The sequence below is a fragment of the Scyliorhinus torazame genome, chromosome 31, assembly GCF_047496885.1.
Source record: "Scyliorhinus torazame isolate Kashiwa2021f chromosome 31, sScyTor2.1, whole genome shotgun sequence".
In the NCBI taxonomy this organism is placed as follows: Eukaryota; Metazoa; Chordata; class Chondrichthyes; order Carcharhiniformes; family Scyliorhinidae; genus Scyliorhinus; species Scyliorhinus torazame.
This window is the reverse complement of record NC_092737.1, coordinates 33,455,029-33,471,186: the sequence shown is the minus strand read 5'-3', so window position 1 is coordinate 33,471,186 and position 16,158 is coordinate 33,455,029. Positions and strand designations below refer to the sequence as shown.

General features: G+C 51.1%; 1 protein-coding gene across 2 annotated transcripts in view; it reads left to right on the top strand.

Moving 5' to 3' along the window:
- Nucleotides 1-16,158, top strand: part of LOC140404780 (uncharacterized) — a 475,417-nt gene that overhangs the window by 197,593 nt on the left and 261,666 nt on the right. The window lies entirely within an intron of this gene.

Sequence of the window (16,158 nt, the reverse complement as noted above, 5' to 3'; positions counted from 1 at the left end):
GTAGAGGGAGCTTTACTCTGTATCTAACTCCGTGCTGTTCCTGTCCTGGGTGTAGTTGATGGGGACAGTGTTGAGGGACCTTTACTCTGCATCAAACCCCGTGCTGTGCCTGTCCTAGGAGTGGTTGATGGGGGCAGTGTAGAGGGAGCTTTACTCTGTATCTAACCCCGTGCTGTACCTGTCCTGGGAGTGTTTGATGGGGACAATGTAGAGGGAGCTTTACTCTGTATCTCACCCCGTGCTGATCCTGTCCGGGGAGTGGTTGATGGGGACAGTGGAGAGGGACCTTTACTCTGTATCTAACCCCGTGCCGTAGCTGTCCTGGGAGTGGTTGATGGGGACAGTGTTGAGGGACCTTTACTCTGCATCTAACCCCGTGCTGTGCCTGTCCTGGGATTGTTTGATGGGGACAGTGTAGGGGGAGCTTTACTCTGTATCTAACCCATTGCTGTAACTGTCCTGGGAGTGGTTAATGGGGACAGTGTAGAGGGAGCGTTACTCTGTATCTACCCCCGTGCTGTACCTGTCCTGGGAGTGTTTGATGGGGACAATGTTGAGGGACCTTTGCTTTGCATCTAACCCCGTGCTGTGCCTGTCCAGGGTTGTTGGATGGGGACAGTGTAGAGGGAGCTTTACTCTGTATCTAACCCCGTGCTGAACCTGTCCTGAGAGTGTTTGATGGGGACAGTGTAGAGGGAGCTTTACTCTGTATCTAACTCCGTGCTGTTCCTGTCCTGGGTGTAGTTGATGGGGACAGTGTAGAGGGACCTTTACTCTGTATCTAACCCCGTTCTGTACCTGTCCTGGGAGTGTTTGATGGGGACAATGTAGAGGGTGCTTTACTCTGTATCCAACTTTGTGCTGTCCCTGTTCTGGGAGTGTTTGATGGGGACAGTTTGAGGGAGCTTTACTCTTTATCTAACCCAGTGCTGTAACTGTCCTGGGATTGTTTGATGGGGTCAGTGTAGGGGGAGCTTTACTGTGTATCTAACCCGGGCTGTACCTGTGCTGGGAGTGTTTGATGGGGACAGTGTAGAGGGTGCATTACTCTGTATCTAACCCCGTGCTGTACCTATCCAGGGAGTGTTTAATGGGGAAAGTGTTGAGGGACCTTTACTCTGTATCTAACCCCGTGCTGAACCTGTCCTGGGAGTGTTTGATGGGGTCAGTGTAGGGGGAGCTTTACTCTGTATCTAACCCCGTGCTGTACCTGTGCTGGGAAAGTTTGATGGGGACAGTGTAGAGGGAGCATTACTCTGTATCTAACCCCGTGCTGTACCTATCCAGGGAGTGTTTGATGGGGACAATGTAGAGGGAGCTTTACTCTGTACCTAACTCCGTGCTGTACCTGTCCTGGGAGTGTTTGATGGGGGCAGTGTTGAGGGACCTTTACTCTGCATCTAACCCCGTGCTGTGCCTGTCCTGGGTTGTTTGATGGGGACAGTGTAGAGGAAGCTTTACTCTGTATCTTACCCCGGGCTGTATCTGTCCTGGGAGTGTTTGATGGGGACAGTGTAGAGGGAGCTTTTCTCTGTCTCTAAACCTGTGCTGAACCTGTCCTGGCAGTGTTTGATGGGGACAGTGTAGAGGGAGCTTTACTCTGTATCCAACCCTGTGCTGTAACTGTCCTGGGAGTGTTTGATGGGGACAGTGTAGAGGGAGCTTTACTCTGTATCTTACTCCGTGTTGTTCCTGTCCTGGGTGTAATTGATGGGGAAAGTGTAGAGGGACCTTTACTCTGTAACTAACCCCGTTCTGTACCTGTCCTGGGAGTGTTTAATGGGGACAGTGTTGAGGGACCTTTGCTCTGTATCTAACCCCGTGCTGTGCCTGTCCTGTGATTGTTTGATTGGGACAGTGTAAGGGGAGCTTTACTCTGTACCTATCCCCGTGCTGTACCTGTCCAGGGAGTGTTTGATGGGGACAATGTAGAGGGAGCTTTACTCTGTATCTAACCCCGTGCTGTACCTGTCCAGGGAGTGTTTGATGGGGACAATGTAGAGGGAGCTTTACTCTGTATCTAACTCCGTGCTGTTCCTGTCCTGGGTGTAGTTGATGGGGACAGTGTAGAGGGACCTTTACTCTGTATCTAACCCCGTTCTGTACCTGTCCTGGGAGTGTTTGATGGGGACAATGTAGAGGGAGCTTTACTCTGTATCCAACCTCGTGCTGTACCTGTTCTGGGAGTGTTTGATGGGGACAGTGTAGAGGGAGCGTTACTCTGTATCTACCCCCGTGCTGTACCTGTCCTGGGAGTGTTTGATGGGGCAGTGTAGAGGGAGCTTTACTCTGTATCTAACGCCGTGCCGTGCCTGTCCTGGGATTGTTTGATGGGGTCAGTGTAGGGGAGCTTTACTCTGTATCTAACCCCGTGCTGTACCTGTCCTGGGAGTGTTTGATGGGGACAGTGTAGAGGGAGCTTTACTCTGTATCTATCCCCGTGCTGTACCTGTCCAGGGAGTGTTTGATGGGGACAATGTAGAGGGACCTTTACTCTGTATCTCACCCCGTGCTGTTCCTGTCCTGGGAGTGTTTGATGGGGACCATGTAGAGGGAGCTTTACTCTGTATCTAACTCCGTGCTGTTCCTGTCCTGGGTGTAGTTGATGGGGACAGTGTAGAGGGACCTTTACTCTGTATCTAACCCCGTGCTGTACCTGTCCTGGGAGTGTTTGATGGGGACAATGTAGAGGGTGCTTTACTCTGTATCCAACTTCGTGCTGTCCCTGTTCTGGGAGTGTTTGATGGGGACAGTTTGAGGGAGCTTTACTCTTTTTCTAACCCAGTGCTGTACCTGTCCTGGGAGTGTTTGATGGGGACAGTGTTGAGGGACCTTTACTCTGCATCTAACCCCGTGCTGTGCCTGTCCAGGGTTGTTTGATGGGGACAGTGTAGAGGGAGCTTTACTCTGTATCTAACCCCGTGCTGAACCTGTCCTGGGAGTGTTTGATGGGGACAGTGTAGAGGGAGCTTTACTCTGTATCTAACTCCGTGCTGTTCCTGTCCTGGGTGTAGTTGATGGGGACAGTGTAGAGGGACCTTTACTCTGTATCTAACCCCGTTCTGTACCTGTCCTGGGAGTGTTTAATGGGGAAAGTGTTGAGGGACCTTTACTCTGTATCTAACCCCGTGCTGAACCTGTCCTGGGAGTGTTTGATGGGGACAGTGTAGAGGGAGCTTTACTCTGTATCTAACCCCGTTCTGTACCTGTCCTGGGAGTGTTTGATGGGGACAGTGTAGAGGGAGCTTTACTCTGTATCTATCCCCGTGCTGTACCTGTCCAGGGAGTGTTTGATGGGGACAGTGTAGAGGGAGCTTTTCTCTGTCTCTAAACCTGTGGTGAACCTGTCCTGGGAGTGTTTGATGGGGATAGTGTAGAGGGAGCTTTACTCTGTATCTTACTCCGTGTTGTTCCTGTCCTGGGTGTAGTTGATGGGGAAAGTGTAGAGGGACCTTTACTCTGTAACTAACCCCGTTCTGTACCTGTCCTGGGAGTGTTTAATGGGGACAGTGTTGAGGGACCTTTACTCTGTATCTAACCCCGTGCTGTGCCTGTCCTGGGATTGTTTGATTGGGACAGTGTAGGGGGAGCTTTACTCTGTATCTAACCCAGTGCTGTAACTGTCCTGGGAGTGTTTGATGGGGACAGTGTAGAGGGAGCTTTACTCTGTATCTAACCCCGTGCTGTACCTGTCCAGGGAGTGTTTGATGGGGAAAATGTAGAGGGAGCTTTACTCTGTATCTAACTCCGTGCTGTTCCTGTCCTGGGTGTAGTTGATGGGGACAGTGTAGAGGGACCTTTACTCTGTATCTAACCCCGTTCTGTACCTGTCCTGGGAGTGTTTGATGGGGACAATGTAGAGGGAGCTTTACTCTGTATCCAACCTCGTGCTGTACCTGTTCTGGGAGTGTTTGATGGGGACAGTGTAGAGGGAGCGTTACTCTGTATCTACCCCCGTGCTGTACCTGTCCTGGGAGTGTTTGATGGGGCAGTGTAGAGGGAGCTTTACTCTGTATCTAACCCCGTGCTGTACCTGTCCTGGGAGTGTTTGATGGGGACAGTGTAGAGGGAGCTTTACTCTGTATCTCACCCCGTGCTGTTCCTGTCCTGGGAGTGTTTGATGGGGACCATGTAGAGGGAGCTTTACTCTGTATCTAACTCCGTGCTGTTCCTGTCCTGGGTGTAGTTGATGGGGACAGTGTAGAGGGACCTTTACTCTGTATCTAACCCCGTTCTGTACCTGTCCTGGGAGTGTTTGATGGGGACAATGTAGAGGGTGCTTTACTCTGTATCCAACTTCGTGCTGTCCCTGTTCTGGGAGTGTTTGATGGGGACAGTTTGAGGGAGCTTTACTCTTTTTCTAACCCAGTGCTGTACCTGTCCTGGGAGTGTTTGATGGGGACAGTGTTGAGGGACCTTTACTCTGCATCTAACTCCGTGCTGTTCCTGTCCTGGGTGTAGTTGATGGGGACAGTGTAGAGGGACCTTTACTCTGTATCTAACCCCGTTCTGTACCTGTCCTGGGAGTGTTTAATGGGGAAAGTGTTGAGGGACCTTTACTCTGTATCTAACCCCGTGCTGAACCTGTCCTGGGAGTGTTTGATGGGGACAGTGTAGAGGGAGCTTTACTCTGTATCTAACCCCGTTCTGTACCTGTCCTGGGAGTGTTTGATGGGGACAGTGTAGAGGGAGCTTTACTCTGTATCTAACCCCGTGCTGAACCTGTCCTGGGAGTGTTTGATGGGGACAGTGTAGAGGGAGCTTTACTCTGTATCTAACCCCGTTCTGTACCTGCCCTGGGAGTGTTTGATGGGGACAGTGTAGAGGGAGCTTTACTCTGTATCTCACCCCGTTCTGTACCTGCCCTGGGAGTGGTTGATGGGGGCAGTGTAGAGGGACCTTTACTCTGTATCTAACCCCGTGCTGTACCTGTCCTGGGAGTGTATGATGGGGACAGTGTAGAGGGAGCTTTACTCTGTATCTATCCCCGTGCTGTACCTGTCCAGGGAGTGTTTGATGGGGACAGTGTAGAGGGAGCTTTTCTCTGTCTCTAAACCTGTGGTGAACCTGTCCTGGGAGTGTTTGATGGGGACAGTGTAGAGGGAGCTTTACTCTGTATCTTACTCCGTGTTGTTCCTGTCCTGGGTGTAGTTGATGGGGAAAGTGTAGAGGGACCTTTACTCTGTAACTAACCCCGTTCTGTACCTGTCCTGGGAGTGTTTAATGGGGTCAGTGTTGAGGGACCTTTACTCTGTATCTAACCCCATGCTGTGCCTGTCCTGGGATTGTTTGATTGGGACAGTGTAGGGGGAGCTTTACTCTGTATCTAACCCAGTTCCAGAACTGTCCTGGGAGTGTTTGATGGGGACAGTGTAGAGGGAGCTTTACTCTGTATCTAACCCCGTGCTGTACCTGTCCAGGGAGTGTTTGATGGGGAAAATGTAGAGGGAGCTTTACTCTGTATCTAACTCCGTGCTGTTCCTGTCCTGGGTGTAGTTGATGGGGACAGTGTAGAGGGACCTTTACTCTGTATCTAACACCGTTCTGTACCTGTCCTGGGAGTGTTTGATGGGGACAATGTAGAGGGAGCTTTACTCTGTATCCAACCTCGTGCTGTACCTGTTCTGGGAGTGTTTGATGGGGACAGTGTAGAGGGAGCGTTACTCTGTATCTACCCCCGTGCTGTACCTGTCCTGGGAGTGTTTGATGGGGCAGTGTAGAGGGAGCTTTACTCTGTATCTAACCCCGTGCTGTACCTGTCCTGGGAGTGTTTGATGGGGACAGTGTAGAGGGAGCTTTACTCTGTATCTACCCCCATGCTGTACCTGTCCAGGGAGTGTTTGATGGGGACAATGTAGAGGGACCTTTACTCTGTATCTCACCCCGTGCTGTTCCTGTCCTGGGAGTGGTTGATGGGGACAGTGTTGAGGGACCTTTACTCTGTATCTAACCCCGTGCTGAACCTGTCCTGGGCGTGTTTGATGGGGACAGTGTAGAGGGAGCTTTACTCTGTATCTAACTCCGTGCTGTTCCTGTCCTGGGTGTAGTTGATGGGGACAGTGTAGAGGGACCTTTACTCTGTATCTAACCCCGTTCTGTACCTGTCCTGGGAGTGTTTAATGGGGAAAGTGTTGAGGGACCTTTACTCTGTATCTAACCCCGTGCTGAACCTGTCCTGGGAGTGTTTGTTGGGGACAGAGTAGAGGGAGCTTTACTCTGTATCTAACTCCGTGCTCTTCCTGTCCTGGGTGTAGTTGATGGGGACAGTGTAGAGGAAGCTTTACTCTGTATCTAACCCCGTGCTGTATCTGTCCTGGGAGTGTTTGATGGGGACAGTGTAGAGGGAGCTTTACTCTGTATCTAACCCCGTGCTGTACCTGTCCTGGGAGTGTTTGATGGGGACAGTGTAGAGGGAGCTTTTCTCTGTCTCTAAACCTGTGCTGAACCTGTCCTGGGAGTGTTTGATGGGGACAGTGTAGAGGGAGCTTTACTCTGTATCCAACCCTGTGCTGTACCTGTCCTGGGAGTGTTTGATGGGGACAGTGTAGAGGGAGCTTTACTCTGTATCTTACTCCGTGTTGTTCCTGTCCTGGGTGTAGTTGATGTGGAAAGTGTAGAGGGACCTTTACTCTGTAACTAACCCCGTTCTGTACCTGTCCTGGGAGTGTTTAATGGGGACAGTGTTGAGGGACCTTTGCTCTGTATCTAACCCCGTGCTGTGCCTGTCCTGGGATTGTTTGATTGGGACAGTGTAGGGGGAGCTTTACTCTGTATCTAACCCAGTGCTGTAACTGTCCTGGGAGTGTTTGATGGGGACAGTGTAGAGGGAGCTTTACTCTGTATCTAACCCCGTGCTGTACCTGTCCAGGGAGTGTTTGATGGGGACAATGTAGAGGGAGCGTTACTCTGTATCTGACTCCGTGCTGTTCCTGTCCTGGGTGTAGTTGATGGGGACAGTGTAGAGGGTTCTTTACTCTGTATCTAACCCCGTTCTGTACCTGTCCTGGGAGTGTTTGATGGGGACAATGTAGAGGGAGCTTTACTCTGTATCCAACCTCGTGCTGTACCTGTTCTGGGAGTGATTGATGGGGACAGTGTAGAGGGAGCGTTACTCTGTATCTACCCCCGTGCTGTACCTGTCCTGGGAGTGTTTCATGGGGCAGTGTAGAGGGAGCTTTACTCTGTATCTAACCCCGTGCCGTGCCTGTCCTGGGATTGTTTGATGGGGTCAGTGTAGGGGAGCTTTACTCTGTATCTAACCCCGTGCTGTACCTGTCCTGGGAGTGTTTGATGGGGACAGTGTAGAGGGAGCTTTACTCTGTATCTATCCCCGTGCTGTACCTGTCCAGGGAGTGTTTGATGGGGACAATGTAGAGGGACCTTTACTCTGTATCTCACCCCGTGCTGTACCTGTCCTGGGAGTGGTTGATGGGGACAGTTTTGAGGGACCTTTACTCAGCATCTAACCCCGTGCTGTGCCTGTCCAGGGTTGTTTGATGGGGACAGTGTAGGGGGAGCTTTACTCTGTATCTAACCCCGTGCTGTTCCTGTCCTGGGTGTAGTTGATGGGGACAGTGTAGAGGGACCTTTACTCTGTATCTAACCCCGTGCTGAACCTGTCCTGGCGTGTTTGATGGGGACAGTGTAGAGGGAGCTTTACTCTGTATCTAACTCCGTGCTGTTCCTGTCCTGGGTGTAGTTGATGGGGACAGTGTAGAGGGACCTTTACTCTGTATCTAACCCCGTTCTGTACCTGTCCTGGGTGTGTTTAATGGGGAAAGTGTTGAGGGACCTTTACTCTGTATCTAACCCCGTGCTGAACATGTCCTGGGAGTGTTGGATGGGAACAGTGTAGAGGGAGCTTTACTCTGTATCTAACTCCGTGCTGTTCCTGTCCTGGGTGTAGTTGATGGGGACAGTGTAGAGGGACCTTTACTCTGTATCTAACCCCGTGCTGTACCTGTCCTGGGAGTGTTTGATGGGGACAATGTAGAGGGTGCTTTACTCTGTATCCAACTTCGTGCTGTCCCTGTTCTGGGAGTGTTTGCTGGGGACAGTTTGAGGGAGCTTTACTCTTTATCTAACCCAGTGCTGTAACTGTCCTGGGATTGTTTGATGGGGTCAGTGTAGGGGGAGCTTTACTCTGTATCTAACCCCGTGCTGTACCTGTGCTGGGAGTGTTTGATGGGGACAGTGTGGAGGGTGCATTACTCTGTATCTAACCCCGTGCTGTACATGTCCTGGGATTGTTTGATGGGGTCAGTGTAGGGGGAGCTTTACTCTGTATCTAACCCCGTGCTGTACCTGTGCTGGGAATGTTTGATGGGGACAGTGTAGAGGGAGCATTACTCTGTATCTAACCCCGTGCTGTACCTATCCAGGGAGTGTTTGATGGGGACAATGTAGAGGGAGCTTTACTCTGTATCTAACTCCGTGCTGTACCTGTCCTGGGAGTGGTTGATGGGGGCAGTGTTGAGGGTCCTTTAATCTGCATCTAACCCCGTGCTGTGCCTGTCCTGGGTTGTTTGATGGGGACAGTGTAGAGGGAGCTTTACTCTGTATCCAACCCTGTGCTGTACCTGTCCTGGGAGTGTTTGAAGGGGACAGTGTAGAGGGAGCTTTACTCTGTATCTTACTCCGTGTTGTTCCTGTCCTGGGTGTAGTTGATGGGGAAAGTGTAAAGGGACGTTTACTCTGTAACTAACCCCGTTCTGTACCTGTCCTGGGGGATGTTTAATGGGGACAGTGTTGAGGGACCTTTACTCTGTATCTAACCCCGTGCTGTGCCTGTCCTGGGATTGTTTGATTGGGACAGTGTAGGGGGAGCTTTACTCTGTATCTAACCCCGTTCTGTACCTGTCCTGGGAGTGTTTGATGGGGACAATGTAGAGGGAGCTTTACTCTATCTCACCCCGTGCTGTTCCTGTCCTGGGAGTGGTTGTTGGGGACAGTGTAGAGGGACCTTTATTCGGTATCTACCCCCGTGCTGTACCTGTCCTGGGATTGGTTGATTGGGGACAGTGTAGGGGGATATTTACTTTTTATCTAACCCATTGCTGTAACTGTCCTGGGAGTGGTTGATGGGGACAGTGTAGAGGGACCTTTATTCTGTATCTAACCCCGTGCTGTACCTGTCCTGGGAGTGTTTGATGGGGACAATGTAGAGGGAGCTTTACTCTGTATCCAACCTCGTGCTGTACCTGTCCTGGGAGTGTTTGATGGGGACAGTGTAGAGGGAGCTTTACTCTGTATCTAACCCCGTGCCGTGCCTGTCCTGGGATTGTTTGATGGGGTCAGTGTAGGGGAGCTTTACTCTGTATCTAACCCTGTGCTGTACCTGTCCTGGGAGTGTTTGATGGGGTCAGTGTAGAGGGAGCTTTACTCTGTATCTAACCCCGTGCTGTACCTGTCCTGGGAGTGTTTGATGGGGACAGTGTAGAGGGAGCTTTACTCTGTACCTATCCCCGTGCTGTACCTGTCCAGGGAGTGTTTGATGGGGACAATGTAGAGGGACCTTTACTCTGTATCTCACCCCGTGCTGTTCCTGTCCTGGGAGTGGTTGATGGGGACAGTGTTGAGGGACCTTTACTCTGCATCTAACCCCGTGCTGTGCCTGTCCTGGGAGTGTTTGATGGGGACAATGTAGAGGGAGCTTTACTCTGTATCTAACCCCGTGCTGAACCTGTCCTGCGAGTGTTTGATGGGGACAGTGTAGAGGGAGCTTTACTCTGTATCTAACTCCGTGCTGTTCCTGTCCTGGGTGTAGTTTATGGGGACAGTGTAGAGGGACCTTTACTCTGTATCTAACCCCGTTCTGTACCTGTCCTGGGAGTGTTTAATGGGGAAAGAGTTGAGGGACCTTTACTCTGTATCTAACCCCGTTCTGTACCTGTCCTGGGAGTGTTTAATGGGGACAGTGTAGAGGGAGCTTTACTCTGTATCTAACCCCGTGCTGAAACTGTCCTGGGAGTGTTTGATGGGGACAGTGTAGAGGGAGCTTTACTCTGTATCTAACCCCGTTCTGTACCTCTCCAGGGAGTGTTTGATGGGGACAATGTAGAGGGAGCTTTACTCTGTATCTAACCCCGTGCTGTATCTGCCCTGGGAGAGTTTGATGGGGACAGTGTAGAGGGAGCTTTCCTCTGTATCTAACCCCGTGCTGAAACTGTCCTGGGAGTGTTTGATGGGGACAGTGTAGAGGGAGCTTTACTCTGTATCTAACCCCGTTCTGTACCTCTCCTGGGAGTGTTTGATGGGGACAATGTAGAGGGAGCTTTACTCTGTATCTAACCCCGTGCTGTATCTGCCCTGGGAGTGTTTGATGGGGACAGTGTAGAGGGAGCTTTACTCTGTATCTAACCCCGTGCTGTTCCTGTCCTGGGAGTGTTTGATGGGGACAGTGTGGAGGAAGCTTTACTCTGTATCTAACCCCGTGCTGTACCTGTCCTGGGAGAGTTTGATGGGGACAATGTAGAGGGTGCTTTACTCTGTATCCAACCTCGTGCTGTCCCTGTTCTGGGAGTGTTTGATGGGGACAGTGTAGAGGGAGCTTTACTCTGTATCTAACCCCGTGCTGTACCTGTCCTGGGAGTGTTTGATGGGGACAGTGTAGAGGGAGCTTTACTCTGGATCTCACCCCGTGCTGTTCCTGTCCTGGGAGTGGTTGATGGGGACAGTGTAGAGGGACCTTTACTCTGTATCTAACCCCGTGCTGTACCTGTCCTGGGAGAGTTTGATGGGGACAATGTAGAGGGTGCTTTACTCTGTATCCAACCTCGTGCTGTCCCTGTCCTGGGAGTGTTTGATGGGGACAGTTTGAGGGAGCTTTACTCTTTATCTAACCCAGTGCTGTAACTGTCCTGGGATTGTTTGATGGGGTCAGTGTAGGGGGAGCTTTACTCTGCATCTAACCCCGTGCTGTGCCTGTCCTGGGAGTGGTTGATGGGGACAGTGTTGAGGGACTTTACTCTGCATCTAACCCCGTGCTGTGCCTGTCCTGGGTTGTTTGATGGGGACAGTGTAGAGGGAGCTTTACTCTGTATCTAAACCTGTGTTGAACCTGTCCTGGGAGTGTTTGATGGGGACAGTGTAGGGGGAGCTTTTCTCTGTATCTAAACCTGTGTTGAACCTGTCCTGGGAGTGTTTGATGGGGACAGTGTAGGGGGAGCTTTACTCTGTATCTTACTCCGTGCTGTTCCTGTCCTGGGTGTAGTTGATGGGGACAGTGTAGCGGGAGCTTTACTCTGTATCTAACCCCGTGCGGTACCTGTCCAGGGAGTGTTTGATGGGGACAGTGTAGAGGGAGCTTTACTCTGTATCTAACCCCGTGCTGTACCTGTACTGGGAGTGTTTGATGGGGACAATGTAGAGGGTGCTTTACTCTGTATCCAACCTCGTGCTGTACCTGTTCTGGGAGTGTTTGATGGGGACAGTGTAGAGGGAGCTTTACTCTGTATCTTACTCCATGCTGTACCTGTGCTGGGAGTGTTTGATGGGGACAGTGTAGAGGGTGCATTACTCTGTATCTAACCCCGTGCTGTACATGTCCTGGGATTGTTTGATGGGGTCAGTGTAGGGGGAGCTTTACTCTGTATCTAACCCCGTGCTGTACCTGTGCTGGGAGTGTTTGATGGGGACAGTGTAGAGGGTGCATTACTCTGTATCTAACCCCGTGCTGTACATGTCCTGGGATTGTTTGATGGGGTCAGTGTAGGGGAGCTTTACTCTGTATCTAACCCCGTGCTGTACCTGTGCTGGGAGTGTTTGATGGGGACAGTGTAGAGGGAGCATTACTCTGTATCTAATCCCGTGCTGTACCTATCCAGGGAGTGTTTGATGGGGACAGTGTAGAGGGAGCATTACTCTGTATCTAACTCCGTGCTGTTCCTGTCCTGGGTGTAGTTGATGTGGACAGTATAGAGGGACCTTTACTCTGTATCTAACCCCGTGCTGTACCTGTCCTGGGAGTGTTTGAAGGGGACAGTGTAGAGGGAGCTTTACTCTGTATCTAACCCCGTGCTGTGCCTGTCCTGGGATTGTTTGATGGGGACAGTGTAGGGGGAGCTTTACTCTGTATCTCACCCCGTGCTGTACCTCTACTGGGAGTGTTTGATGTGGACAATGTAGAGGGAGCTTGACTCTGTATCTAACCCCGTGCTGTACCTGTCCTGGGAGTGTTTGATGGGGACAGTGTAGAGGGAGCTTTACTCTGTATCCAACCTCGTGCTGTACCTGTTCTGGGAATGTTTGATGGGGACAGTGTAGAGGTAGCGTTACTCTGTATCTACCCCCGTGCTATACCTGTCCTGGGAGTGTTTGATGGGGACAGTGTAGAGGGAGCTTTACTCTGTATCGATTCCCGTGCTGTACCTGCCCAGGGAGTGTTTGATGTGGACAATGTAGAGGGACGTTTACTCTGTATCTCACCCCGAGCTGTTCCTGTCCTGGCAGTGGTTGATGGGGACAGTGTTGAGGGACCTTTTCCTCTGCATCTAACCCCGTGCTGTGCCTGTCCAGGGTTGTTTGATGGGGACAGTGTAGACGGAGCTTTACTCTGTATCTAACTCCGTGCTATTCCTGTCCAGGGTGTAGTTGATGGGGACAGTGTAGAGGGACCTTTACTCTGTATCTAACCCCGTGCTGTACCTGTCCTGGGAGTGTTTGATGGGGACAGTGTAGAGGGAGCTTTACTCTGTATCTAACTCCGTGCTGTTCCTGTCCTGGGTGTAGTTGATGGGGACAGTGTAGAGGGACCTTTACTCTGTATCTAACCCCGTTCTGTACCTGTCCTGGGAGTGTTAAATGGGGAAAGTCACACGGGATCAGGGGTGAACTGGCAAGGTGGATACAGAACTGGCTAGGCCATAGAAGGCAGAGGGTAGCAATGGAGGGATGCTTTTCTAATTGGAGGGCTGTGACCAGTGGTGTTCCACAGGGATCAGTGTTGGGACCTTTGCTGTTTGTAGTATATATAAATGATTTGGAGGAAAATGTAACTGGTCTGATTAGTAAGTTTGCAGACAACACAAAGGTTGGTGGAATTGCGGATAGCGATGAGGACTGTCAGAGGATACAGCAGGATTTAGATTGTCTGGAGACTTGGGCGGAGAGATGGCAGATGGAGTTCAATCCGGACAAATGTGAGGTAATGCATTTTGGAAGGGCTAATGCAGATCGGGAATATACAGTGAATGGTAGAACCCTCAAGAGTATTGAAAGTCAAAGCGATCTAGGAGTACAGGTCCACAGGTCATTGAAAGGGGCAACACAGGTGGAGAAGGTAGTCAAGAAGGCATACGGCATGCTTGCCTTCATTGGCCGGGGCATTGAGTATAAGAATTGGCAAGTCATGTTGCAGCTGTATAGAACCTTAGTTAGGCCACACTTGGAGTATAGTGTTCAATTCTGGTCGCCACACTACCAGAAGGATGTGGAGGCTTTAGAGAGGGTGCAGAAGAGATTTACCAGAATGTTGCCTGGTATGGAGGGCATAAGCTATGAGGAGCGATTGAATAAACTCTGTTTGTTCTCACTGGAACGAAGGAGGTTGAGGGGCGACCTGATAGAGGTATACAAAATTATGAGGGGCATAGACAGAGTGGATAGTCAGAGGCTTTTCCCCAGGGTAGAGGGGTCAATTACTAGGGGGCATAGGTTTAAGGTGAGAGGGGCAAGGTTTAGAGTAGATGTACGAGGCAAGTTTTTTACGCAGAGGGTAGTGGGTGCCTGGAACTCACTACCGGAGGAGGTAGTGGAAGCAGGGACGATAGGGACGATAGGGACATTTAAGGGGCATCTTGACAAATATATGAATAGGATGGGAATAGAAGGATACGGACCCAGGAAGTGTAGAAGATTGTAGTTTAGTCGGGCAGCATGGTCGGCACGGGCTTGGAGGGCCGAAGGGCCTGTTCCTGTGCTGTACATTTCTTTGTTCTTTTTGTTCTTTGAAAGTGTTGAGGGAGCTTTACTCTGTATCTAACCCCGTGCTGTACCTGTCCTGCGATTGTTTGATGGGGACAGTGTAGGGGGAGCTTTACTCTGTACCTAACCCACTTCTGTACCTGTCCTTGGAGTGGTTGATGGGGACAGTGTAGAGGGACCTTTATTCTGTATCTATCCCCGTGCTGTACCTGTCCTGGGAGTGTTTGATGGGGACAATGTAGAGGGAGCTTTACTCTGTATCTCACCCCGTGCTGTTCCTGTCCTGGGAGTGGTTGATGGGGACAGTGTTGAGGGACCATTACTCTGCATCTAACCCCGTGCTGTGCCTGTCCTGGGTTGTTTGATGGGGACAGTGTCGTGGGAGCTTTACTCTGTATCTAACTCCGTGCTGTTCCTGTCCTGGGTGTAGTTGATGGGGACAGTGTAGAGGGACCTTTACTCTGTATCTAACCCCGTTCTGTACCTGTCCTGGGAGTGTTTAATGGGGACAGTGTTGAGGGACCTTTACTCTATATCTAACCCCGTGCTGTGCCTGTCCTGGGATTGTTTGATGGGGACAGTGTAGGGGGAGCTTTACTCTGTATCTAACCCCGTGCTGTAACTGTCCTGGGAGTGTTTGATGGGTACATTGTAGAGGGAACTTTGGTCTGTATCTAACCCCGTGCTGTACCTGTCCTGAGAGTGTTTGATGGGGACAGTGTAGAGGGAGCTTTACTCTGTATCTAACCCAGTGCTGTAACTGTCCTGGGAGTGTTTGATGGGGCCAGTGTAGAGGGAGCTTTACTCTGTATCTAACCCCGTGCTGTACCTGTCCTGAGAGTGTTTGATGGGGACAGTGTAGAGGGAGCTTTACTCTGTATCTCACCCCGTGCTGTACCTGTCCTGGGAGTGTTTGATGGGGACAGTGTAGAGGGAGCTTTACTCTGTATCTAACCCTGTGCTGTACCTGTCCTGGGAGTGTTTGATGGGGCCAGTGTAGATGGAGCTTTACTCTGTATCTAACCCTGTGCTGTACCTGTCCTGGGAGTGTTTGACGGGGACAGTGTAGAGGGAGCTTTACTCTGTATCTAACCCCGTGCTGTACCTGCCATGGGAGTGTTTGAAGGGGACAGTGTAGAGGGATCTTTACTCTGTATCTAACCCCGTGTTGTACCTGTCCTGGGAGTGTTTGATGGGGACAGTGTACAGAGAGCTTTACTCTGTATCTAACCCCGTGCTGTACCTGTCCTGGGAGTGTTTGTTGGGGACAGTGTAGAGGGAGCTTTACTCTGTATCTAACCCCGTGCTGTACCTGTCCTGGGAGTGTTTGATGGGGACAGTGCAGAGGGAGCTTTACTCTGTATCTAACCCCATGTTGTACCTGTCCTGGGAGTGTTTGTTGAGGACAGTGTAGAGGGAGCTTTACTCTGTATCTAACCCCGTGCTGTACCTGTCCTGGGAGTGTTTGTTGGGGACAGTGTAGAGGGTGCTTTACTCTGTATCTAACCCCGTGCTGTACCTGACCTGGGAGTGTTTGATGGGGACAGTGTAGAGTGAGCTTTACTCTGTATCTAACCCCGTGCTGTACCTGTCCTGGGAGTGTTTGTTGGGGACAGTGTAGAGGGAGCTTTACTCTGTATCTCACCCCGTGCTGTACCTGTCCTGGGAGTGTTTGATGGGGACAGTGTAGAGGGAGCTTTACTCTGTACCTAACCCCGTGCTGTACCTGTCCTGGGAGTGTTTGATGGGGACAGTGTAGAGGGAGCTTTACTCTGTATCTAACCCCGTGCTGTACCTGTCCTGGGAGTGTTTGATGGGGCCAGTGTAGAGAGAGTTTTACTCTGTATCTAACCCCGTGCTGTCCCTGTCCTGGGAGTGTTTGATAGGGACAGTGTAGAGGGAGCTTTACTCTATATCTAACCCCGTGCTGTACCTGTCCTGGGAGTGTTTGATGGGGACAGTGTAGAGGGAGCTTTACTCTGTATCTAACCCCGTGCTGTACCTGTCCTGGGAGTGTTTGATGGAGACAGTGTAGAGGGAGCTTTACTCTCTATCTAACCCCGTGCTGTACCTGTCCTGGGAGTGTTTGATGGGGCCAGTGTAGAGAGAGTTTTACTCTGTATCTAACCCCGTGCTGTCCCTGTCCTGGGAGTGTTTGATGGGGACAGTGTAGAGGGAGCTTTACTCTGTATCTAACCCCGTGCTGTACCTGTCCTGGGAGTGTTTGATGGGGAC